Source organism: Battus philenor, unplaced genomic scaffold (genome assembly GCF_028537555.1).
Source record: "Battus philenor isolate CCGP_79_NKW_IND1 unplaced genomic scaffold, ilBatPhil1.0.hap1 SCAF_14, whole genome shotgun sequence".
Classification (NCBI taxonomy): domain Eukaryota; kingdom Metazoa; phylum Arthropoda; class Insecta; order Lepidoptera; family Papilionidae; genus Battus; species Battus philenor.
The window spans coordinates 3,078,552-3,105,125 of record NW_027181676.1 but is presented as its reverse complement, the minus strand read 5'-3'; the positions used below and the strand labels follow the sequence as shown (position 1 = coordinate 3,105,125).

The 26,574-nt window shown below is 31.7% G+C and overlaps 1 protein-coding gene across 2 annotated transcripts in view; it reads right to left on the bottom strand.

Annotated features, from left to right (window-relative positions):
- The window catches only part of mspo (M-spondin), a 54,428-nt gene extending 28,317 nt beyond the window's left edge, over positions 1–26,111 (bottom strand). Inside the window, exon 1 of one of the 2 annotated variants that reach the window (XM_068777797.1) lies at positions 25,897–26,111. The gene's annotated coding sequence lies outside the window, so the exon portion shown is untranslated. The remainder of the gene's footprint in view (positions 1–25,896) is intronic. The other variant, XM_068777798.1, reaches the window with a different exon arrangement.
- Positions 26,112–26,574: the final 463 nt, after the last annotated feature.

Sequence of the window (26,574 nt, the reverse complement as noted above, 5' to 3'; positions counted from 1 at the left end):
AAGTAAATACGTTTCAGATATCAAAGTACAAGTTTTAAATTATATTTGCAAAGAAATAAAAATGAAGCGAAGATGAGACAAATTGAATATAAATATGTACTTTACTCACATTTACGGTCGTATTTTTTCAAAAAATAGATAAACATCTAATATGTATGCAAAAATGTATCACAAATAATAATTTTGTGATTATTATCACCCCTGTAGATAGAATATATCGTCGATCCATCTAGTGGGCGGCCTACCCTCACCGCGTATAACAAGTTGTGGTCGGACTTCGAGAACCCCAGTGGTTGTCCACTACTCGAGTCATGTGCCTCGCTCACTACTACCTCAAGTTAGAATTTTTTCGAGCTACGTCAATACCCTTGGTTCTTCCCCCGATCTCATTTCTGATGTGATCTCGCAGTGAAGCTCCGCCTATAGACCTCTTTATTGCTCTCTGGGTGAATGTCTTAGATCGTGGGCATATGCAGGGAACGCAGTGTCCTGGAAACGTCGACTAAACTGAAAGTAGATGTGGGAAGCATCGCTTTAACGATGGGCGACAAGTAATGCTATTAAAAGGAACAAAACCAAATAGAAAAACTGGAACCAATAATGAAATAAATACACATGTAAACGAACTTATCAAATAATAATAAAATATAAGACAAGTCTAGCAATGTATTAAAAAGTTTAAATCCAAAGAAATCTGTGATGTCAAAAAATAAAGATAAAGATTGGAAAATAAAAATGTACCTAGCCACCTAAGAGTGAAAAAGATGAGGAAAGGAAGGCGATGAAAGCAATAAGGAATGAAAGACCAAAAATTGCAAGATATTGTGAAGGATAAAAGGAAAGGAATTGAGAAGTATGAAAGTGTCAAGTAAAGATAAAACTCTGAAAAAAATTATGTGTAAATGAAGTCCCTGTCCCGAACTAGATAGGGGGTATGAGAGCCAATAGCAGGAGCCATAAAAAAAAGAATGTCTAAGATCAATACATACATAAAAATAATTTTATTTAACGACTTTAAGAATGTGATCTAACCATCTTGTTGGAGGACATCATACTTTACGCTTGCTGGTCTTGCTATATCTATTATAGGATATTAAAGCATCCAACTGTCACTTCGTCATACGTTTGTTTATGAATCTCGTCATTATTAATGCGATCTTGTAAAGAAATCCCAAACATATATATACATATAGCCCATTTCATAGCAACCCCAAGCATAACCGTCTCTGTGACCAGATAGCCATAGCTGGTAAATAAAATTAAAAAGTTTGGGTATATAATTATTAGTAAAATATGTCTTCAGGAGTTATGTTACACCGATTAGTGCCAAACACAGAGTCACACTAATCTATGTAACATAGCTCCTGAAGATACCCCTTGGAGGGGTGAAACACGTGTTGAGTGATTTAACGGTGGCAGTAGTGTAATTCGCATTGTTTGCCGCATACGCATTTATCCGCGGGCTGGCGGGCGGTGCACTTTGTTGCACGACTGCCACTACTTGTGCGGAAGTGGCTAAATATTGGTCCTTTACTTAGGATGAACTTCCGCAAGGTAACGCCTGATTCCATTAAATAAATATGTCTTTGTTTCAAGCTTATTCAATTTTATATTTTTTTTGCTCAATGCGATTCAAGTGATAGATCAAGTCAAAGTCTTTAGTGCTAACGCGCCAAGTTATACCGTGGGACGTACTATGAAACGACTGAAAATCTTTGCGACTTCCAATTCGAATAAAATAATTACTGTAATGTTTCATAGCGGATATTCCTGAGGGAGCCATCGGACTTAATTTAACGCTCTGCTGTAAAAGCCAATGCGCAAACACCATTTGTTCATGACAAAACAGAAATATCAACGTTGAGTATATAAACAAATTTTAAACTATTTTCGAAATATATTTCAAGAATTCTTGATATTTGACTTCATCGGATTAGTAGATCTTACTAGTAACTACGTAATAGTAGAAAACTCTTTCTGCTAAATTTAAAAATATTTTCAAAGCATGTCCATAGTTACTACTTGTTTTAAATCGACGGACTATTTCAATCTTAATTAAATAGTAAGAAAAGGACCAATATTTAGCCACTTCCGGACATGCAGTGGTAGTCGTGCAACAAAGTGCACCGCCCGCCTGTTCGCTTATAAATGCGTATACGACAAACAATGCGAATCACACAACCGCCACCGCAAAATTACTCAACACGTGTTTCACCCCTCCACGGGGCATCTTCAGGAGTTATGTTACACCGATTAGTGCCAAACACAGAGAGAAACACAGAGTCTCTTTGTTGCACAACTACCACTGCATGTGCGGAAGTGGCTAAATATTGGTCCTTTTCTTACTTAGGATCGACTTCCGCAAGGTAACGTCTGATTCCATTAAATACTTAATTAAATATATATATATTCTCTATAAAATACATAGTTCTGTTGAATTTCTACAACATACCGGAACTCATCTTGACACTCAAAAATTGTCTGAAATTAAAAGACGATCTAAGATCTAATTTCAAATTATTTTTTTTCAATTCCGACCTAAAGTTCCTGATGTAATTATCATTTTGGTTTAACGCCACAGTTAGTTTTCAAAGCTTTTTTTATCTTATAAGACTTATGAATGGATGCTGGGTTCGCTCCGACCAATCCACGTGAGACGGGACAACGACCTCATCTATTTAAGTTCCTTTGAGGTGCGATGTCAGTTAAATTAACTCAACGGACTGTTGACGCATGTGTCGGCGTAGAAGTAGAATGAGGAATCGTTTGAATATTTTAAAACAGTTACATCGGCGTCTGTTATAAAGTATGCTACATTAGTCTTTTGTACATTTGTTTTATAAACTATAAAGTGACAGATTATTTAAAGGTTATATTTTATAATTAAATATAGTTTCGTCTCGTAAAAACAAAACTATTTGCGCGATAGTACATCGTTATTTGTATATTTAACTTTAAATTATAAAATTTTAATTTCTGTATCGAGCCGCCCTAATTTTTTCCGTCATTAAATAGTTTAGAATAAAGATGCGACTATCCACAATCTGCTTGCTTAGACTAGTCTATTACTTCAACCACTTTGAGATCAGTTGTCGGCAATGGGAAAAAGAGACAGAGAACAGTCACGTACTCACTGGACTTACGCAATTTCAAAAGCGTGCAGCACCACCGTTCACGACTCCTAGTAACAAAATAGCCTGGTAAAAGATAGTAGCAGAAACTGAGATACTTGGTCACGACCCTGAGTTATGAGGCAACGACAAAGAAGAAGAATGTCCACTGCTGGACTTACCAACGGACTTCCAATAAGACTCAATGGAAGCTGCATATATCTTACGTCTTCCGACGAACTAGGTCATCTGCTTTGCGCGCTCTATGGCTAATTATAACAATATTTATCGACGTGCCAAATCACATGCGAATTCTCTTCTAACTTATTAATATTTTTTTGTACCCAAGTAAACCTTATTATAAATAACTTAACAATACTCTAACTAATATAGATGAAGTTAAATAAACAACATAAAAGAGACAATTGTATTGTGATGTACATAAGTAAACCAAATAAAATGAAAATAAGTAAATTGTATTATATTTGTGATATTATACAAATTGTGGAGAAGGATATGAGACGACAGTAGTAACATATCTGTCAATAAATAGATAATAATAGAAGCCGTGAAATGTTTTTTTTTAATTTTTATCTATGGCGTACAAAAAATTGTTAATAAACAAATTTAAAAATAAAAGTGTGAAAGAAAATGAAAAGTATGAGAGACGAAAAATAAAACAAAATCTGGAACAATTATAAACCTTATAAAAAATAAACTCCTTGCATTACTTACGGGCTATAAAATAAACTGTAATTGGTTTAACATACAGAAGTACACTTTTGTATAAATTTCTTTCGTAAACAATTATTAGATCGTTTAAATGGAGCTATAGTTTCTAATTACAGAAATTGCACCACACTACATTCAGCATTCACATTCCAATTCACTTTATAACGAACTAATACGTTTTATTTCCCAAGCGTGATACGTACGGAACGTTAAACTTTACTGTCCTTACTGTATGGGATCATTATCTAAACTGTTAACTGAACTCCTAATACCTTAACATGGAAGCCGGTTAAACTTTTCAACGAAATAGTACAGGCGGGACTATTCCGAAGGCTGTATAGGCAATCGACTCCCAATACGCTTTATAAGCGAACCATTCAATTACTTTAGGGATTTCGAGCGAAAGCCAGCACTCGTGACCAGAATGTGTTAGCTTCAACCTCTCAAGGTTGGTCGTTATCTTAAAGTAAAGATACAAAGCGTTTAAAGTAGATTTATCACTTTGTATGTCCATATACAGCGAGTAATGTACTTTACGTAATTCAATTTTAAGTGAATCGTGAATTTATAACGAAACCACTCGTGAAAATATTTTTTTATTCTTCATTAGCGAAGAAAATAAAAGACATTTTTGATCTAAGTAATTGTGTATATTACAGATGATATTTACAATCATGATTGACCCAAACGCAACGATAGTATCTATTTCACTGCCAGCGCCCGAATTCAAATCGGTGTTCGAATTTAAATTCAAACCAACAATCATAAATCAATTCCTAAAAGTATTGTTACCATAGTGGCCAGTGATATTTATCACATGAACGCTTCGAATTATAAATCTTTTTTTTTTCTTTTTAGCGTTCCTCTTCTATACAATTAATTTCCATGTTCATTTCTCTTCACTTTTCTTTGTTTATGGTCAGTGAGGGTTCAATCGCTTCCCACCGTCAATATGTTATTCTTACATTGCATTTGTGAACTTTCCTGTGGCTTTCTAGTATTATAGTCACCATATAATTACAAAATGTAAATTTTATCATTTAACAAAAGTTTTTGATATTTTCACCTTGTTTACTTGAGCCCAGAAGATGGACATATGTCTTTGTTAAGATCATCAGAAACTCTGTATATTGGCTGTTACCAACCAGTCTTATGGGAAACCTATAGGAGAAGCCTATACCTAGAAGTGGGCGACCTACGAATGCGTTAAAAATTAACACTCTGGTGTTAAATCGGGACAGTCTCTAAAATTTAAGTTATTATTCATAAACATGCTGGAGAGTCAACGCATAGTTCAGACTAAGAAGTACAAACGCTTGGATTCCGATTCGCTTAAATCATCGCTGCTATTCTCAAGAGAAATTCCAGAAAGTTCTGTATTATTTTGGTACATCAAGACTTGTCTTTTCTATGACCATAAGATCCCAATGGATGTTAATCCGTATAGTTCGACATCGATTTAATGAATAAATTGAATAAATCTAAATAATTAAAATAATTTAGAGGAATAAATTATTTTACATAGATTACGATTAAAATATTAGTATTTAAAAAAGAACATCAATTATATAAAAAGAAATTTAAAAATTAAGGACGATAACAACACAATAATTACAACAATATTCTTGTATGTAATAATAATAAAAAGAAGATGAACTACAAGCAACGAAAAGACGAAATGAGAAGACAGAAGTAGAACGGTGCAAAAACCTTTTTAATTTAATTGTACAAATTTGTTGTCATTATAGTTTTTATACTTTTACCAGATATATTGCTGGTATTATGGCTTTGTGTAAAAAACAAGGAGTAATTCAAATTAACATTAAATTACATCTTTTATTTACGTCAAGTTAAGTTTACTGGATGATAAATATCACATACTTGAGAACAACATACAAGAAATTCAGCGAGACTAAATATATTTTTTTAAGTAATACAAAACTACGCATTTAATAAACATCGAAATAGCCTGGAAGCGAATATTTTTTATCCAAAATGTCTAATCATCTATGAGGTCATTGACATTATTGTAACTCTTAGCCAAGAAACGTTTTTTCATACATTTATTTTAAATCTAGTAATAAAGATAGAGATAAAATTCGTTTATTTAACATTGATATTTTTAACAGGTCTTTTATTGATTGTCAAATTATTATCTATTTATTTTCAATCTATTTTATCTCTCTATTCTGCTACGTAACGTATTATAGTTGTAGATAGGAAGCAGGAAGATAGTCCACATCTTTTAAAATCAGTAATGAATAATGTCGCCTACATTACTGCTATGGGTTTCTATCATTTAAATATTCGTTTATTCTATACTAAGATTTTATCGTCAATTTATATTTAATATGCATTTTGAATTTGTACACGGTAGTCCAATAATGTTTTGCTACAAATGAATTGTGAATAAAAGTTTGTTACAAATGAATTTGAGACTTTTGCAGTCAAAACTCTGGTACAAACAGCTTTTCGCGGTGTCTTGTAAATACACTATGGACATCCCCTATTATATTGATATTATTATAATTATTACAAACGTACAAAATATTATCATAAATATATTGTGAGACCACTATAAGAATATTGTCCTCTTTAAACCGATTTCTCAGGGTGATTCGTAGCCCTAAGCCGTAAATGTCTCTCGAATATATTTTCAATATCTACACTTCTACCCCAAAGCATTAATCCATATGACATAATGCTGTGGAAATAACTAAAATACACTATCCTAGCAGTATTAATATCAGAGTAACGTTCTATTTTACTAAGGACATAAGCTGCAGCACAAAGCTTCGCCGCAGGAGAATCAATGTGAGACTCAATGAATATTAGTTTTCGTTTATTAGCCTTAACATAATTACATGAAAAATATAAGCACTCATTTTGATTACATTGACTGATTAAAAATTGATTTAAAATTATTGTTATGTTAAATTATAAATATACTCAAACGTGTGAGAAGTCTGATGCAAATGTGAAAGAAACTTGAGTTTATTTAGAGAACTAAAGGTTTCTGAATGTCCGAGAAAATATCGCGTTATCTACATCAAAATACTTCTATTCGCGTCCCAACCAACAGTATATAATTATTAATGGGTTTAGCATGCCCGCTTTAATAATATCTTGGACTTACGCCATACTATGACAGCCACAATAATTCGTGTCTCTAATGAGAAAATTGTAACTTGTCTGTTCTATTAAAAATGTGATCTTCAATTTTTTTTTCATAAATGAAACTAATGTTGATATTTTTCTGTTATATTTTCGTATTTAATCTACGATGATCATTTAGTTTCATGAAATGAAGCTTTGTAAAATAAAATAAAAATTCAGTAGCGATTCTTTCCTATTATTGACTCAAAGGAATAGTTAGAAATAAGACTGAAACATTTTAGTATTAAGTTAAATATATCATTTTAATTCCAGCCGTAAGACACTCACTGCTGCATCATAATGCATTCAACGTCTGCCGGTCTCTAGTCTCCCCTCTTGAACCTCAACTAACAAAAAGGAAAGTGAAATTGTCATTTAAAACTCCCGGGGCATTAGAAAGACAGATGCTTTTTTATTAAACGGTTTTATTTAGTTCGACCCGTACAGAATTTGTTTATTTGGGTCAAAATTAGAAATTGAATTTTAAGCACCTTCCCGTTGTCAGATTGATCTGAAATTTGGTACACACATTTAATTTAGATGACAATACAATATAATAAAATCAATAACATTATAAATCTAAGATGGCCGCCGATACAAAATGGCGGATTACATATTTTTCCTTAACCCCTTCAATATGGGTATCAAATGAAAGGGCTACACTAGTAAAACACGATGATTATGTCAAAATTTAAAATTCAAGATGGACACCGTTCCAATATGGCTGACTAGGTACATATTTTTCCACAACTACCAGAATTTGAGTATCAAAAAACCGTTTAACTTAAAAGTCTTTTAAATGCTTTTATTTTCTAGGTTAGTGGGACTGTCTATAACATTTGACAAGCGTCTGTTTGTCAAAATTTGAAATATTATTTAACTCAGCCCTAACTATTTTGATGATGTTTTGTGTCTGAAACGCGTCAAGTCTCGATTGGTGCTAAAATCGCTCAATTTTTGGAAAAAAGCGTCAAAAACTCGACTTATATCCTTCCGCAACCATCGTATTCACCTGAGGGACGATGTACAATGAGAAGAAGCCCATTTGACACGATTAAGGATATAAAAACCGAATCGAAAAAAGTCTTGAAGAGTATATCGGAAACAGACTTCTCCGACTGCTTGATCACTGGAAAAAGTGTTAGCAAAAGTGCGTTTTATCGACAGGGGATTACTTTGAAGGGGTGAAATTGATTTAGAAGAATAAATAAAGAGTTTACATTTCATTAAAAAATCACCTTAGTTTTGATCACAGTATGTACATACATATCTATTATACAAAGTACATAATAATAAACATACGCGGGAAATCAAAACAAACCTTTGCTCGTTAAAAGAAGACACACAAATACGAAATTTACAGTAATTTGTTTTCATTACCTTATCTTTGAAAAAAAAAATTAGAATGAATTATATGGTTTATTTAGTGTAATGTTTCTACCAAGGTAAGAAAGACGGATATGTTAACCGTGATAATGATTTTTACGCATTGTATTTACTTCTCTACAAATACGGTTATGAGAAAAAATATATAATAAAATAATTTCCCAATGCGATATGATCCTCATATGAAAATATCACGATCTTTTTTCTATCTTAACGAATGAGCGGAAGAAACGGTGGATCCAATTACAGCAATAGGCCTTCCAGTTTACTCCACCGGGAAAATGGCGTAAAACCAATTTGTTCTTTATTTCGTTAGTAGTGTTTACTTCCAACTCTGCGCTTTATGAGGAATGTGAACGCTATTTAAAAAAAAAAAAGAAAAAAGTAAATTAACATCGAGAATTATCTTGTGTGATATTCCACTGTAAATGACTTCGTACAAGATACAAAGCTTACATTGGGAACAATCTGTTTGCTTCGAGGCTTTTCAAATACATATTAAACATGTTATATTATTTACATTTTTTAAACGTATATTCCCTCTGAATTTCTTTCGACTGTTGACCCTGACTGTTGAACTGATGAGGTAAAAAAGAGACGTAATCCATCGTATGTTGAACAACGACTTTTTGTCTTGAATTTAAATAATGTTACGCATTGAATAAATCTTTTCCGAGAGATGTAATATAATATATAATATATCCTTCTTAAAATATTTGCCCAAACTTGAACAAAGCCGGGATTGTTTTAAGATTAACAAAATATATTTAACGTTTTCCACTCCAGGCCGTAGTTTTTTTCATTTCGTGTCAGCGAGGCATTATGGGATTAATAAGGGTTGCCTTTAAAGCCTAAAATGTGTATACTTTTATTACCGATCCAAAACCGGCACGGCTTGTTCTTTATTTAAACAATTAGAAAACTAATTACTTAGTCATCTATCCGTTGAATAATTTTTTTTATATTTTTTTAAATATTGTATGTTATTGACTAATTTATCCACTTTATATTTTTCAATCGTACATAGTTATTATTTACGTCTAGATAAAAATACCAGATGAGGCTAGTTTGACATATACTCGTATTTGCTTAAAATAACGTTGATTCCCAAGCTACCCGATCGGAGAACTCACAAACTTTCTAATATAGTAGTTTAAGCTACTTATTCTTAATCTGCATAAATTAAAAATATACAGCAATACACAGTAATATGATTATTTTACCCAAACACACACACACACACACACACACATACACGCACACGCACGCGCATGCGCATGCGCACACGCACACACACACGCATACGCACAAGCACACACACACACATAAATATATGTGTATTATTAAATACTTTTCAAATTTATGATATTCTATTCACTACGAAATAGTTTATTCCAAAAAGCGTACATTGTTTACTAATTTAATGAGAAGTTTTAATAATTATGTTTACATTTATCAAGTAACCGGTAGCAATTAAATAAATGAAGAATTTTGAAATTAATATAACGTTAGAATTAAGTAATAATGACAAATTTTCTGTACGGTAAAAGTAGATTTAAATTAAATGGAAGAGTGGAAACCGGATCTGCAATGTTTGCAGGTTGTGAAGGCAAACATTACAGCATTTATTTTACCATCAATAATGCAAATATAGAAGATCATTGGTGACAGATGTAAAGGCTTTACTGTGGTGCATATATAGCTAAGTTATTGCCATTAAATCAATTGTTTTAGAAATAATAAATTAATGATAACATGTAAAATAATTATCAAAATTCAAACATACTATTTATGTATTCATTAGCGATCACTTTATACATATTAATTGGAAAAAGGTACAAAAGTTTTATGCTGAACTGTGACCTATATAGTCATAAACAAATTCAACTCTTTAAAGCATACATCCATAAACAATCACCCTGTACTGCTCAATACTAATACAAAAGAAACACACCACGGAAAAGCTAATGTTAAATCTATTTGCAAATTTATCAAAAATCATATTTGAGTGACAAGAGTTTTAATAAAAGAAATTTCAGAAATATCAATCGAAATATTATACGAAATTGACATTTATAAGAAATCAAAGGATTTCAATGGTCGAATAGCCAATAGCTTATGCAAAACCAAGGAGTTAGCACACCGTTACGCAGAGTCTCACTAAAGGCGTTTCAATCTTATTGAATGAGATATTTACATGACTTTAATAAAAGGGCGGTTATCCTTTCAAAATATAAGTCCATAACGTTTTCGTGTAAAGCAAAAAAGACTTGTCAGTTTTGGGTTTTATTGTATAACATCTGAATAAATATTTTTTTTTATCATGAATAAATTTCGAAGTGAATCAATTGATATTTACAATCTGTCCATTTGTTTGACGTTGATTTATAAGACATATTAATAATATCATATAATAATAATAATCATTATCATCGCCATAAATATTTTTATAATTGAAAGCTCCTTTATTTAAATCTTTCAAAAGTAATATTTCATGAACTTAATAACTATAATTAAAATCTATTGTATTGTAAATCTATTATATCTCTTAAATTTTCTTATTTATGAACTTTTCTGAGGTCTGTTGGCCTGTGGGCAATAGCCTCCAACCGCTTCTATTACATCCTGTTTTGAGCCACTCTATTTCAGGACACTCTTGCCACTTGTCTGATGTCATTATCCCACCGTTTTTGTGGTCTACCCTTCTTCTTTTTACGATCCTTGGGATACCATCTGCTGACTATTTTACTCCGTATATCATTGTGTGATATTGTATACCCTACTCATCTCTATTTCAATCTCTCTTTTTACATGCTAGATACATACCTTTCAAATTCGTATGAAACGTATGAAATTCATGTAAAATAAACTTGTGATATACGATCATTTAAAAAAATCGTGAAAACTTTATATATCAAAAACTATTTATGCTCATTACAAAGAATAATTAAATTAGTGAAAATTTCATTCCTAACTACAAAATGCATAAAAATATACGAATCGTATTTATGATTGAAAATCAATATTGTAACTATATATCAGCACTTGATAATAAGCTTCCACGTTTATTACGAACTGTACTAGTAATGTTTGAAAAACGTTGCTCACAGCTTCTGTTGATTTTTTGTTAAGGGCTGTTAAAATAATTTTTGATAACCAGCTACATAAAATACATATACATCGACGTTTTCATGCCCTCCATATAGATATCAAAAATATTAGCTAGAACAGAAACTTAGTGCATGAAATTATTTTTATTCTTAATGATTGAATGACAACGAATTTCAACATCGTTAAAAAAAAGAGGTTGAAAAGGGTTGATTCTATTTGACAACCCTACACGTGTTTACTTTCTGGTAAAAAGAAATGACAATTCTAGTTTAGTATTTAACGGAAATACATTTCGGCGGAAACTTTAAATCTTAACGTTAACCTATTTCCAAGCTTCCCGCAATTCCCGTGCCGGTGATAAAACACCGACCATTCACGGGCCCTTGTAAACATCTCCGTGTCTCGTCCCAATTCGCCTCCTCTTTGTTTTTACCGACGTCCTCTCCCTCAGAGGGCGATTATTCGATTAGCTTATTGTTTCGCCGTCGATATTGCCTCTTGTTATTGATCCGTGCTTTTTTAATAAACGATTTTATGTCAAGATATAAAATTTAAAAATCGAACGTTATGTGATCATTTATACAAGAGAGAAACGATATGGAATCTCTGAAGACATGTCGACTGTCTTATGGACCAAATTTTATTAGAACATTTAAACGCGTGGAACCTACTTTTATCTCTGCAACAAATATACCGAAAGATCACACATCTAAGATGAACATATTCTACGAACTAGCCAAAGAAACGGCTAGGAATAAATTCATAATACGATACGCGTAGCTCAGGACCCGTCATCGTTGCGTTTGTTTGGGGGAGGTCTGTGCTTTGCAGTAGGCGTACATTGGCTGAAAATCAGAAGAGAAAAAACATATTCGAAAGAGAATGGGGTATAACAGTGACATCTCTCTATAACCTGCTCAAGAATGTAGAACTGTAGAGCATTTCAATAACGAGATCCGAATAGCGCATTGGTAGAATAATTAAAGTAAGCTAACGTTCATTTTTAAAATTTGAAATACTTTAATTCAACACGTTCTTGGAAAATTAGACGATCAAAAAAATTTGCTCATGATGCGTTGTATTCTGTGGTAAATTGTAATAAGAGCATGCAACGAGTGCTTTAAAAGTTTATTACGTGACAGCGTTCAACATGCAGTAGTCGCCTTTTCCCGCCTCATTGCCGAATGAATATATATATATATATACATTCGGCATTGGTATCTTTGTCTATATATATACGAGTATATATATAGACAAAGATACCAATGCGATAGGCAGATTTATAATAAATACATTGCCTTTATTACTTCAATAGAATGTGTAATGGTCTAAATGTACTTCTCTTGAATGTGTAATGGTCTAAATGTACTTCTCCAGAATGTGTAATTATGTACAATCTTAAGATAGCGATATATCACAGTAAGTCTGCAGTCATGCTGGGTTTAATATAACGTTAAAACCTACTGTAAATGTAGATTATTATCGATAAAGAAAAACCTTTAACAAGAGTTCTAATAAATTCACCAATGCAATTGTATTAAAAATAAAAACACTACTGAGGCAAAAGTAGATAAGTGCTTTTATTATATATATATGACTCGAGCATTTAAAATTAACACTCAAATTATGACACTAAATATTAATTGTTATGTAATATTTTTTTGTAATCAAAGTAGTCGAACAGTGGTATCCCAGCGGTAGACGACCAAGACTCGCGATCATAGGTCTCACCTTTGATTTCCGGGATAGAGATCTGTATAATTTACACTTTGTGCATTATTTATATAGAATTGCCACTGCTCATAAACAAATTTCCAGAGGAAAGGCAGCAGTGTATTCTGCGTACCATAATACGATACGGAAATCGCCAAACCCGCCTGTTAAGCGTGACGATTGTGTATGACCCCATGACCAAAGCCAATGAGGCAGTGGGTACCTAAGGGCTGAAAGGACGACGATAAATCAAAGTTAATTTTCTATTTATGTTATAGAAAATAGTAATTCTTTGGAACAGACATGCTTTACAAATAAAACGCATAAATTGGATTTTTTTCTATGTCTTAATTCGTTTTAAGCGATGCTTATTTATTTATGAATAACCAACAGAAATTATATAGTTACAGCTTGTAACCTTCAGACGGGAAGTTTTAAGAGTTCAAATCAAATCTTTAAAATTAAAAATAATATTCAATTTTCTTTGATCTATTACCGATTACTTGTAAAGCCTAAAAAGGAGGATATTTTAATAATAGTTTTTCTTTAAATTACATTGGCCGCTGCCGGATCATTAGACGCCGCTGATTATTTATAATAATAAGGAAAGTTAGAAATACTATACAATAAATAGAAAAAAAAATAACAAGGTATAAAGCAAATTTTCATTTTATATTAAATAGAGTTTAAATCAATTAAAACTAAATTAAATAGGTGTAGATAAGTGAAACAAAAAACAAACAAGCTATACCATCATGATAAATGCCATCTATTAGATCAGAGGTGAGCAACCTTTTTAATCAAAGGACTAATTTATATTTTAAAATTGTTTAGAGGGCTTCTCATTAAGTAACACTTAACAATAATAAACAAATCTTTGTTTATAATAAATATTACATTAAGTAAATGTTGAATTTATAAGAGTAAAGTTTTCATATATAAAATCGGTACAAAAAATCGCGTAAAAGCGTCGTGTTCGTATTGCATGTTTGAACAAGTAGCTGTGCGAATAGCTTGTCACAAATAAACTACAATGGTTTAGTATATACTAACACTATAATAAAAAAGAGAGTTGATACAATAAATTCAATTTTCGAAATGCTAAGCGGGCCGCAAGTTTAAAGGGCTTGATCATCCCTGTATTAGACTAATAGATGCCACACATACATGATTATGATATAAGTACTAAAGTTAAGTAATTTGATATTGTAAATAATTACAAAACAAAAACAACTTTTAATGAGATAGTGCAAATTCTTTGCCATTTAATGGTAAAGGTGTGTGGCGACTATATATAAAATTAAAAAAACTAAACACGTTATTTTATTATAAATAATTTTTACATATTTTTATTACTCATAATATATATAAAAACATTTTTCTAGTACTAATTTATTTAAGGTGACGATGTAAAGTTTTAAATAACCCGTGGAAAGTTAATTAAAAAAATAAACGAAGGACGTAAATAGATTAATGACGTCCGACCCATTTCGGTCTTAAATAATAATGGTCGAAGGAAATATCCGTTAGGGTACATTGTTATACGGGAGTGACAGTCATATGCCAAATATATTACGGAGCGCCGTTCGACCGATGACAACGTGCAATGACCTATTTTGCGTCTATTTCTGTCCGGCGGCAAAATGGACGGTGGATTTTAACGTTTGTTTTGCTTTGATGATAACATCGAACTATCGATGCGTGTAGTGATGATGGTGTCGCTTTCAAAGAATTTTCATGAACTGTTTTATCATATTGACGGAAATAATTTATTCAGATTTACCCATGTCATTTTGTAATACAATAAAAAGTTACTCTTTTAAACCAAAAAAACTCATGTATTACGTTACTTTCGTCACTTCTCTCGAAGATAAATAGCGTAGTTGTATGAAAAAATTAATAAAAGACCACGTAGTCGATCACCAATCTAATCAAGTCAGACTTGCAAAAGTCAAGAAAATAAAATTAAAATAGAGTATATAAAGCGTAGGGAAAAAAGTTTTAAGAGTAAGGTTTTTAGAAAAAAAGTAGTGACATAGTGCCAAAAGTAGAATAACAAAAATGTATATACATTTCTTTTGTTATTCGCACTTAGCGATGCTTATTTATTTATAAATAACTAACAGAAATGATATAGTTATAACTTGTAACCTCCAAACGGGAAGTTTTAAGAGTACAAATCAAAGCTTTAAAATTAAAAATAATATTCAATTATCTTTGCTTTATTACTGTTTACTTTCGAAGCCTAAAGTGACCATTAAATTTTCAATTATAATTGATATTTCAATAATAGTTATTCTTTTATTCATAATGGCCGCTACCGGAACATCTGGCTCCGCTGATTAAATTTGTAAAAAATAAATAGGAAAGTTAGAAATGGTATAAAATAAATAGAAAAACAATAGCAAAGTACAAAGTTAATGTTAATTTAATATTAATTAGGGCTTAAATAAGTGAGCAATCTTTTGAATCTAGTGAAGAATTTGTTTTTTAAAATTGTTTAACGAGCTTCACATAAAGTAACAATAAATATAAATGTAAATTAATAAAATAAATATAAAGAGGTTGTGTTAAAAAATAATCTGTGATAATTAACTGTGATTTAGGAATGTGCAAGAAAGAAGATCTGCAAGCGAAAAATGACAGATCACGTTAAGCATAAAATGAATTAATGAAAGATAACGCGAAGGACGAAGGAGGATGTAATGAGAATTTTTAACGACCCTGTCTCACACAAGGCAAGGGGAACGAAGTTAAAAAAAATAATAAAGAAAAAAATAACAAGTCATGGCTATAACTATACTTTCTATAGCTTTTAAAAATTATTATTACAATAAATTTCCATAAAATTAAAAATTAAATAAACAATATATAATTTTCAACTTCGATTTTTATTGTTTATATGCGAAGCTTTTGACCTCTGTCATGCCTGATTTTAAGCGATGTTGATGTCTACGATGGAAAATGCTTGTCTAGAAGGAACCTATTCACTCTTGTCTTAAAGACTCCTAAGTTATAAATGGCTGGAAAAAAATGACGCCGGTAGGTTGTTCTACACCTTGCCGAAACGCTCAGTGCGAGTGGAATGAATTTCAACCGTGTACGGATGTCGTGAATCCGTTTATTTCATTATATACATAATATCTGCATTGATTATTAGTTTTCAATAATCATACTAAGAACAATTTTAATTATAAATTAGACTAACATAATATACTTATATAGTTACCTGCAACATGTTATTGAAAAAAAAAATAACGAAAAGATTTTTAAACGCCTTATTAACTTTAAAAATAAACTTTATGCTTAGATCTCAACTTGTGAAACTTAAGTAACGTGTGAATTTAATTTAAGAACAGTTTGCGGCACATGCCCGGGATGGCTTCACTAGTCAACATGACTAAAAAAACAAAACCTGATGCTATTGTACTTACTTTCAGCCCATAAAACAAAGCCTTATTAATAAATAAATGAGACTATAGTTTGTTTATTGATACAATAAGTAGATTAAAATACAAGCATTTTTAATATATCTATGGGACGATTGTTTTAGGTATAAAAGCGTGTTAGGAGTGAATGTATAGCTTCGCAGTCATAACGAGGGAACAAATTTAAGACCTTTTGGTTTCCACAGTTCGCATTTGTACGAGGTCGATCTCGCAAAATGCAAACCACGGTTCATGAACACGAAGTCCAGAGTATTATACCACTATATGTTATACCTATTATAGATGTTATAAGGGTAAAAGCATTTGCTGTCAATTAATGTATGAAACACCGTATCTAAATATCTACGATTTAAGAAATAATAAATAGAGTAATGATAATAAAGTAATTTTTTTTTTTTAAATCTCATTAATATGTATTAAAATTAACTTAATCCGAGTTTGTAAGGCTGTCGACGAATATATTTTTCAGATAAGGGTTTTGGAAATAGGTGTATAAACTTCAAAGCTTTTTGCTAACAAATACGCTATACATTCCCCCGTTTAAAAAATTTTACACCTACAATCAGACACCTTGTATATGTATTATTCACTGTGAACTTTGTGTTTATGAACTTAGGTATGCTTTAAAACTTTGCGAGATCGATTCCATACCTATACTACCTACTTATTACTTACAATAAACTTTAACAAGTTTTACGAATCAGGTATAATTAATCAGGTAGCGTATTCACCAATCAGCAGGGGTGTTGTACAATTCTCTTATAAGGTAGAAGTGCTAGTAAATGGCCATGCGCCAGTAGTTGGCCACTTTGATACAAAGTATTAAAAAATAAGAGTTTTAAATATTGTTTTTAGCATATTATTAGCTTATGAGATGGTATCACCATCTAATAGTTTGTAGATAAAAGTGTGAATGCTGGCAGCTCTGTAACTACAAAATGGCGAATATTCACTGTTAAGCATCGGCGTCCTAAGTTATTCAAGGTAATTTCTTAAGTAATTTATGAAGGATATTCTTTTGGTATTTTGCAAAACTTGTGTAATAGTAACATAATTTGACGATGTATGAAAATAATAAGCAAATCAAAATGTCATGTACGAAGAAAATTGACTATGGAGATGAAATTTTCGTAACAATATAACGATAACCGGATAAAGTTGTTACTAGGTACGACGTCAAAACTACCCAACATTGGGGGTAATCGCGCAAAGGAAGGGAGCGACAAAAATGGTGCCGGAAAAAAATTATCCTTATAAGTCAGAGCCAGGGAGGATGTAAATCAGTCGAGCGCACCATCAACCCCGTTTCCGATCCACCTCACATTATTCACAGCGTTTGAGTCCGGCCCTGGTTTCCTTGCTAAACTTATCTCTATATTGCATCTTATAGTTTTCTCTACATCGATGTATTCTCTTTATTTATTTTTTATTATACTCTGTTCTAATTTATTTATCAAAATAAAAAATATTTTGTACAAATTTTAAATCATACTCGTACCAGTACTGCAAATCATCATTGTCATCATTTATGATATATGACATCTGGAGAACCAAGTGATATCTTTATTGTAAAAGTAATTTTTCCAATTTTTTTTAGTTTTGTCGTTTTTAACAATATTTAAATATTTATTAATATGAAAAACCAATTGCAGAGGTTAATTATATATAACAATTATTATCATCTTTATAGCAGAATGACGTCTACGGCTGGACGTAATACTGACCCATATTTCTTACAGGACTGCTCCGAATCAGTTTTCTTCCACTCTACATGTTGATGGTGGATGTCCAAAGCTACACTTGGAAGGACAAGATGTAAAGTGAAGATAGGCGAAGTTTAATACTGAGAAATTAAAATCCATTATTCAATTATATTACTTAATGAAAACAGTTAAAATTCAATTTTAAATGAAATAAACACAGTAAAGCGAGCATGCGTGACAATGTTACGAGAAATTGTAAGAAAAAAACATAAAAATTTCACGACACCGTAAGCTCTGAATTTATAAATTGATATCTAAGCTCGGCGTATCCGTCCGCGTTTTACAGCCGAAGTCACTTTCAATTTTCAACGAAAAGCGCTTTATGGCTTTTCTCAGACGTGACGTAATACTTGCGAGTACTGTCCGTTTTTATCTAAAGTTTATCGTTAGCAATTCGACCATTGCTTACAGAAATTAAGCAGGTTTTACTAATAATTGAAATGTATTTCTTACATTTGTATTCTACTTCTTTACCATAGTGTTACCCATGTAAAAATAGTTCGACTATTATATTGAGTAATCGAAGAAAAGTTTCTTATACACATCACTTATTTTAAATCATTAGCGTAGCGTTGTCTTTAATCGGACATTCAAAATCTGTAAAAAAATCCCAGTAACTTTTTGTTTATTGCACCAGTTTGACGTATTGTTGTTGTTTCAGCCCATAGACGCCTGCTGTCAAGCATAGGTCTCTCCAAAAAGTATATTCAGGTCAGATGACCTGACCTGAATATTGACTAATAGTTTCCACAAGACCGTGCTATATATTGAACTACCAAAACAGTGACATTACAACAAACAAAATTTCCAAAATAGGCGAAATAGGCCTTTACCAAATATAAATGTGGGAGGACACACTATAAACACCACGCCTGGCATTGGTGATTGCAGTGTGGTGTTATGGTACGCAGAGAATGCTGTTGCTCATCCTCTGGAAACTCAATTATAAGTCACAGAAATCCTATATACACCGGATATCATATTCACGATCTACGTTCGCAAGACTCCACTTCTACCACTGGACTACCATTGCTGATTTTGACGTAGCATAATACCATAAAAGAGGTAAAGTTTATATCAATATTTATTTATTGGGATTACTTATCAATGATATATATGTAGAGGTATTTTCGTAAATAAAAGTCAAGCTGAAACCTGTTGATATGACAGATATAGGATAGTCGAAGACAACTATTTTTTATGCATAGCAGTACCGATGTTTACATGGTTTTTAAGAAAAGTTTTTAACTGCAAATTATTTAAATAGCTTCCGATTTACATATTTCAAACTTTATTACACAAAAGCTTCTTAAATATCGTGAACTTTGTAAAGCAGTGTTTCCCAATATGAGACCCATTATCTACAGCGGGGCAATTCGATTGCTAAGGGGGCAATTCGAAAGTGGACTCGACACGAGTTTAACCTTTTCATTATGTATGTTACATAGGGGAGCGTAAGAATTTTTTTATAAAGGCTATGGCACATAAAAAGTTAATAAATACTGATGTAAAGAGTTTTTAAGTAAATATAAGCTGGGAAAGAATTGGTTTAAGGCTTGCCCACGGCTACTTTTTGTCGCGCGTATCTATACAGTTGTGAAGCGGTCGATAGTAGTACGTCTCCCATGATTCAGTCGGTATGCAAACACGATACTGTCGAGATATAAACGCAATTCAGTAACCTCCGTTCTCTAACCGTCGAAATACAGTAGCGCGTTGCAAATACGACTAACACGTGTTAGTAGCGATGTTGTCGCGCGTTTAGTCTGCAAAATCCCTACAAAAAGGCTATAGTATCAAGGTCGAATTCTTTACCTATAAACGATAAAAAGGTTAATCTTGATTATGATGAAAAACTCGTCTAAGTTAGTTGTAGGCAGTTCTCAGACCAGAGCACGTTAGGAACTATCGTAACTTAAAGTTGAAGGATGCCATTATAGTGAAGTTCTAGTTGATACATTGAGCGCATTCTTCTCATGTACATAAGTGTTCACTTAAATGATCTAAAATGCAACCATTGTAAAGTAATGTATATTCATTTGTTTTTTTTTTACTTTTCAGATATAGTTAACAGCCATGAAAAGTTCACGAATAGAAGGAGTCTGAATAATCGATCACGAAACATTGATTCTATTTTCCCGTTCCGTTATACGCAAACATGTTTTGAAAACTTCTAAATTAAATGTGAAAATTTTAAAATAGTAATAAAATTACGTGAAGAGTGAATTTAAATATAAATCGCACAAGTTATCTTAAAATTATTTTGACTATTATTAATAAAAAAAATGTTTATTTTTTTTATTTTAATAATTATTATTTTTTTTGTAACAAAAATTCAATATTTTTTTACTTTTCCTTTGGAAACACGTTTCGCGACCAGACTGTAAAATCGCTAGATTGTAAAAAAAATATTTTGGGTAACATTCTTTTTTGTAAAATAGGGGATGGATGAATAATGGTGGATGCCTCCAACACAGTTTTTTGGATGTTGGTGGGGTGGAGATGTATATTGTAGTACTTCATATTTATTATACTTACTTACTATACTACTTAAAATCTATGATAATCCTAGATAACACTTTAAGTGAAAGTAAAAAAAACATTTTTAAAGGGATTTCTCTACCAGCTGTGGACGTTACAACTGAAATTACAACGATGATGATTGCTTTGTACAATTAGTTGTTTCTGTGAGCCTTTTATATAAATAAATAATAGCAAAAAGATCGTGTCTAAACAAACTCTAAATATTAGTTTCACAATAAATATAATCATTATTTTTCCGGTATGATTTTGATACGTCAAAAATGAATATATTTAACAGAATTTCGCATGACTCTTTTATTATACCACATTACTAAATAAAAGATAATTATGGTTATACAAAAAGACGACCTAGTTAGTTTCGCTGCCATCATAAAGACGTACTGAGAAGCTTTATAAAACACACGATGTATAGAATTTTATAATTTTTTTTGCAGAACGTGTCAGGCTTTCAACAGCTATTAAAAGATCATTCGGAGCATAAAGTAATATATAACGAGAAATAAATCCGACGAAATGTTTTGAAATTTAAAAATAATTTCATCAATGCTATCATTTAAACCATAGAGCATCTACTCGTATAGACATCTCCATAGATTTCCAATAGTGGACATCAGCCATTACGTTTGCCGGATCATAGTCTACCACCTCAGAACCATAAGGTACCAGACGCCATCAGTTCTGCACGCTATGTAGCCTGTCGATTGCCGCTCCAGCTCACCAATCTACAGGGCTATAGATTGCTTTCGTTTGCATAAGGATGTTCTCATTCCTGATCCGATCTCGTAGAAAAATCTCTAATAAGGAACACATTAACCCAAGTAACACTCGAAGCGATAGACCACGTTTCAACATTAAGTACTTATTTTGTTATTGTACTTTAAGGTCAAAGATATGTCATTTTGATCTGGGTGTTCTAAATTCAAATTAATTCAAAACATTTCGGATTCTGTTATACTTTTGTTCTTATATCATTTGTTCTAATTTAGTTCAGTTGCATTGTTATAAAATGAGTTTAACCTTGTAACATCTTTGAAAAGTAAAGTACGATCCAAGAGATATTTGTTTTCAATCAAAAAAAGACTTTCTATGAGAAATCGAGTTACAAATTTTTAATCCGATAGCCAATTAATTATTGAGGCTCAATCCCGACGGATTTCATTTATAATTTACACTCCAATGTAACGCGGTGGACCCGGTCGATTGCGTGCAATAAATTTCCTTACACGAGTCAGAGTTTGATTCCGGCGTCAAATTTAATGAAATACACAATGATAATAAATCTTATCAAATCGTAACATTAAAAATAAAATTATAATACACGTAAATATCAGTACCATCAATTATTGATGTTTAAATTACGTAGTTAATTAAAATATTAGCGGGACTGGAAAGTAATGTCGCTTTCTTGAGTTAAATTCACACGACTATAATTTTAACAAGTTTTTATTTCTAATCAACAATATATTCACCTTCATTATCAACAACCTTTTGCCATCTAGTATACAAATTTTCAATGCCGGAGCAGTAAAAGTCAATCTGTAAAAAATTCTGTAAAATATGTCGACAGAAACGACATTCCTTTCAGGTCCTCCTAATACTTATTATTGATGTTTTTAACAAATATCGTTTAACGTGAAATAATCGTGTGCACTTGTGCTATCAAATAATAAATGGAACACCCTATACGCAAATCAGTGGTTTCAGAAATAATTAATAACGTAGGGATTAATAAGGCTTGAAAATCATTTTCAAAATTCGAACTTCCATATATTAAAATTAATTATTTTTATTATCTGTCCCGTAGATTATTAAAAGGTGTAAAAAAGCTTTTTGCATAAAAATGAGATATATATTTACCAATTTATAGCTTTTACATCAATAAGTAATCGCCCTGTACGCGTATTGTTTTTATTTGCATAGCGACAGCACTAATGTGAATTCGAATACTTTCTTAGAACTGATGAAATTTTATAATAATAATTACATATATTTCACTGAAAATTAAACTTGTAAATATTTATGTTTGACGAATTATAATTTTTAATTATATTTTTTAATGTTGACAGACAAGCATAAGTCACTAAACCATAGAGCATTGAATATATGACAGAATACAACGAAAAAAAATTGCTTTCACTATACAAATGTATTTTCTGATCAAACTATGGTTTCTTTAATATCTTGTCGTTATTATTAATTATATTTATGATTTTTAAATAACCATATTTTTAACAGGTATTTTTGTGATTTCGGGACATCTCTTTGGACTCATTTTTTATTAATAATTTATGGTTTTCCTAACATTAATCTCATAATCGTTTTTAACGGATACATAAATATTTTTTCCTTGTATAGTAAGACAATTTTTAACTTGATTATAAAATATTTATTGTTTAATTAGTACATATAAATGTCTCATTCAATTATTTTGCTTTTAAGAAGCACGTTGTCAATTATAACACAGTTTAAAACCAACACAGCTACCGGCTAGATGAGATACATAAATATCCTCTCATTTTAAACAAATAACATTTTAAATAAATTTTAGCTTTAGTTGAAAGCTAATTTCTTATTTAGTTAAAGTTTCGTGAAGTGGTTAAGGTATTTTCATATATACGAAATTAAAATAAATTGTTTTAAATATGGAAACGACTTATTTTGACCGTTATAAATGGAAGATTCATTTCAATCAACTGTACACGGTTTTCGATAAGAAATTTCTAGACGCGCAGTCACTTTTGAATACTAGATGATACTACGTTTCCAGTAATATTATCTATCGTTTCCGTTGAAAAAGTTTCATTTAATAAAATATATGTATGAAGAATTTTTAAGTATCTGTGTCAATAAATTTATACTGTATTCGGTTCGAAATTTATTACTAGTACATACAATTTTACCCGTTTGTTATAAACATGTCGTAGTTATTAAAAAAAAAACCTTGAAAATAAGCACCCGTGTATTTATTTAGTATAATAAATACACAAAAGAGGTTATTAATATAGTTTTATAATTATTGAAACCGTTTATTTCACAAATACACTAATAGTCGTCGTTGTAGCCCATCGACGCCCACTGGGCATATATCTCCTTCTAAGATATCTATGTGGAGATATACCATAAAGGCCACGTTTGGCAGGCGAGTTGGCGATCGGATTGTGGCATTATGATGTTTAGAGGACGCTGCTGCTCATCCTCTGGTAACTTATGAATTATATAATATACATAGATATCCCAGAGTATCTCAGAAATCGAACTCACAACCTACAATTACAAGTCTCAGTCCTTTACTATTGCGCCGCCAAGGTTTTATACATATATAAAATGTATATTAAATAATATACATATAATACGTATAAACATTATATATTGTTTGTATATTAAATGATGTACATAACATAGTAATAAAAGGTCCCGAATATATCACAGAACCTTTTATTAGTACTTTTACTAATATTCACTTATTTATAGCGCATGTTATAATAAGTGAATATTTAAACTGAAAAAATTCTTGGCAGTGAGGTCGCCTAATTATTTCGATTTTATTTAGGATATATCTGATAAAGTATATATGTATAAATTTGTATTAAACTTTAATAAAAGATGTGTTATTGTAAAGTTTATTTCTGCTTCTTTTCCATAGCTAAAACTTTATGAAGCGGAGTATAATCAAAAAAAAAAAAAATATAAGTTGACATTCAACAAGAGTTCTATTGAAAGTTTTAATGTTGACTGTACGAATTTTATATTTATCTTTGCCCACTGTTGGCCATAGGTCTTCCCAATAGATTTACAATAGGATACGTGGGAGGCGGCCAGTATCCAGTGTCTTTCGACAACCTCAACAGCATCTGTCCACCACGTGGAAGGATCTCTTACACTTGATTATTCATTCCGTGGTCTAAAAAACCAAAAACTAAAAGTACCATCAGTCATCTGTTCTTTGCATCTCTATACAGTCTGGTTACTGCCACTTCAACTTGCAAATCTGTTGGGTCATAATGGTTACTTAGCTGTCGGTAAAAACAATTTCGACGTGTTTACTGACATAAACTTTCGAATTTAGAAGCCCTTGTTACACGAGCGCGTACATATCGAGCTAGCGACCGATCAACTGGAAAATACGTTTAATTAATTAATATTTCATCGCTCCTTTTATTTAATAGGTCGATCCATAAACCCACTTGAGGTAAAATAGTTATGGACTATCTGAAAACGCATTAGTAATAGCCTATTAAATTCTATCAATGAAGGCGAATGGTCATATAACGGCTAAATTAATAGAAATATAATTGAAACAATTGTTAATATTAAATACATAGTTAAAGAATTGAGGATTCTGTAATATGGATATTGTAAAAGTGAGTAAAATAAAACGACGTCTGAGTTTGTAATGTGCAACTCAATGTGTAGAATAAAACTTTAATAAACGTAGATATTTTATTTTCAAGACATTATTTAGCGTGATAGTAAAATTCTCTCTCTCACAAATACTCCGCCAGTAGCAGATGTTATTTGAAATTAAAATCATTAATGATATTCTTAAAGTGATCACAAAAAAAAAACACTCGTCTGAGTTTGTTGTGGACTTCTAGGTCAAGGTGTGTTTAGAACCCTTGCAGTTTTAAATAATGTGGTCATTATGAGGAGCTCAATTTGATTCTAACAAAAAGAGATAATACACACATATTTAAATATATAAGGAATAAAAATTTTTACAAAGTTTATGACGAATTAAAATTTCGTATTTTTAAATATATATTACTGTGCTATGATATTGAAATTAAACGTCACTATTTATAAATAGTGACATTTAATTTTGATACCAATACGCACTTGTCGCTTCGCGGCGCATTATCGCTCCGCCTCCTCGGTCTCTGACAATTTTCAGCAAAACTTATCCACCTGTAATTGGTGTTACGTTACACTCACCGAACGAACTGCATCTGGTATCATCTCACCTTTTCCAATGTCTCACAGTGATATCAGTCCGAGCACAGTATGAATACACCCTTACCGCGTAGGGATCGTTAAACCCGCGTTTTCATCAATTTTTCATTAAGATACCGGTAAAAACACGCCCGGGTCGCACGTTACCAGGGACGAGAGAGAGCATCACAAACGTCCGACCACCGCGAGCTCGCGGAATGAACTAGGGAATAGTGAGCCTCGAACCCGAACTCTGCCGGACAGAGATGTATTCGCACGAGCGAGACGGGAGAAGGTGCAGAGGCGCGCAGGAAAGAATTAGATGTTTATTGTGGGCAACGTGTAATAGGATAACGTGCGTTGTGCGTAAGAGCTTATTCGTTGTTATGTAGCGGTTGTAAATATTGTGTTTCATGTTCGAATCTGTTTACTCTGCCTTAGATCCCAACGCCAAGGATAAAGTGGTCCAATATTTGATATGTTTATTCTTTAAGGCACGGATCACGTTGTAATATTCTCGGTAAAGAAATCGAACTTTGTTCACGTATCATGGAACAATCAGAGGTAAATGTATGAATAATAGAAGTTTCATTCCACTACATTGTACAAGCTGAAATCGCACTAAAACGTCTAGAGGAGACCTTTGAACATCATATTTATATCTCTACTTTTGATTGACGT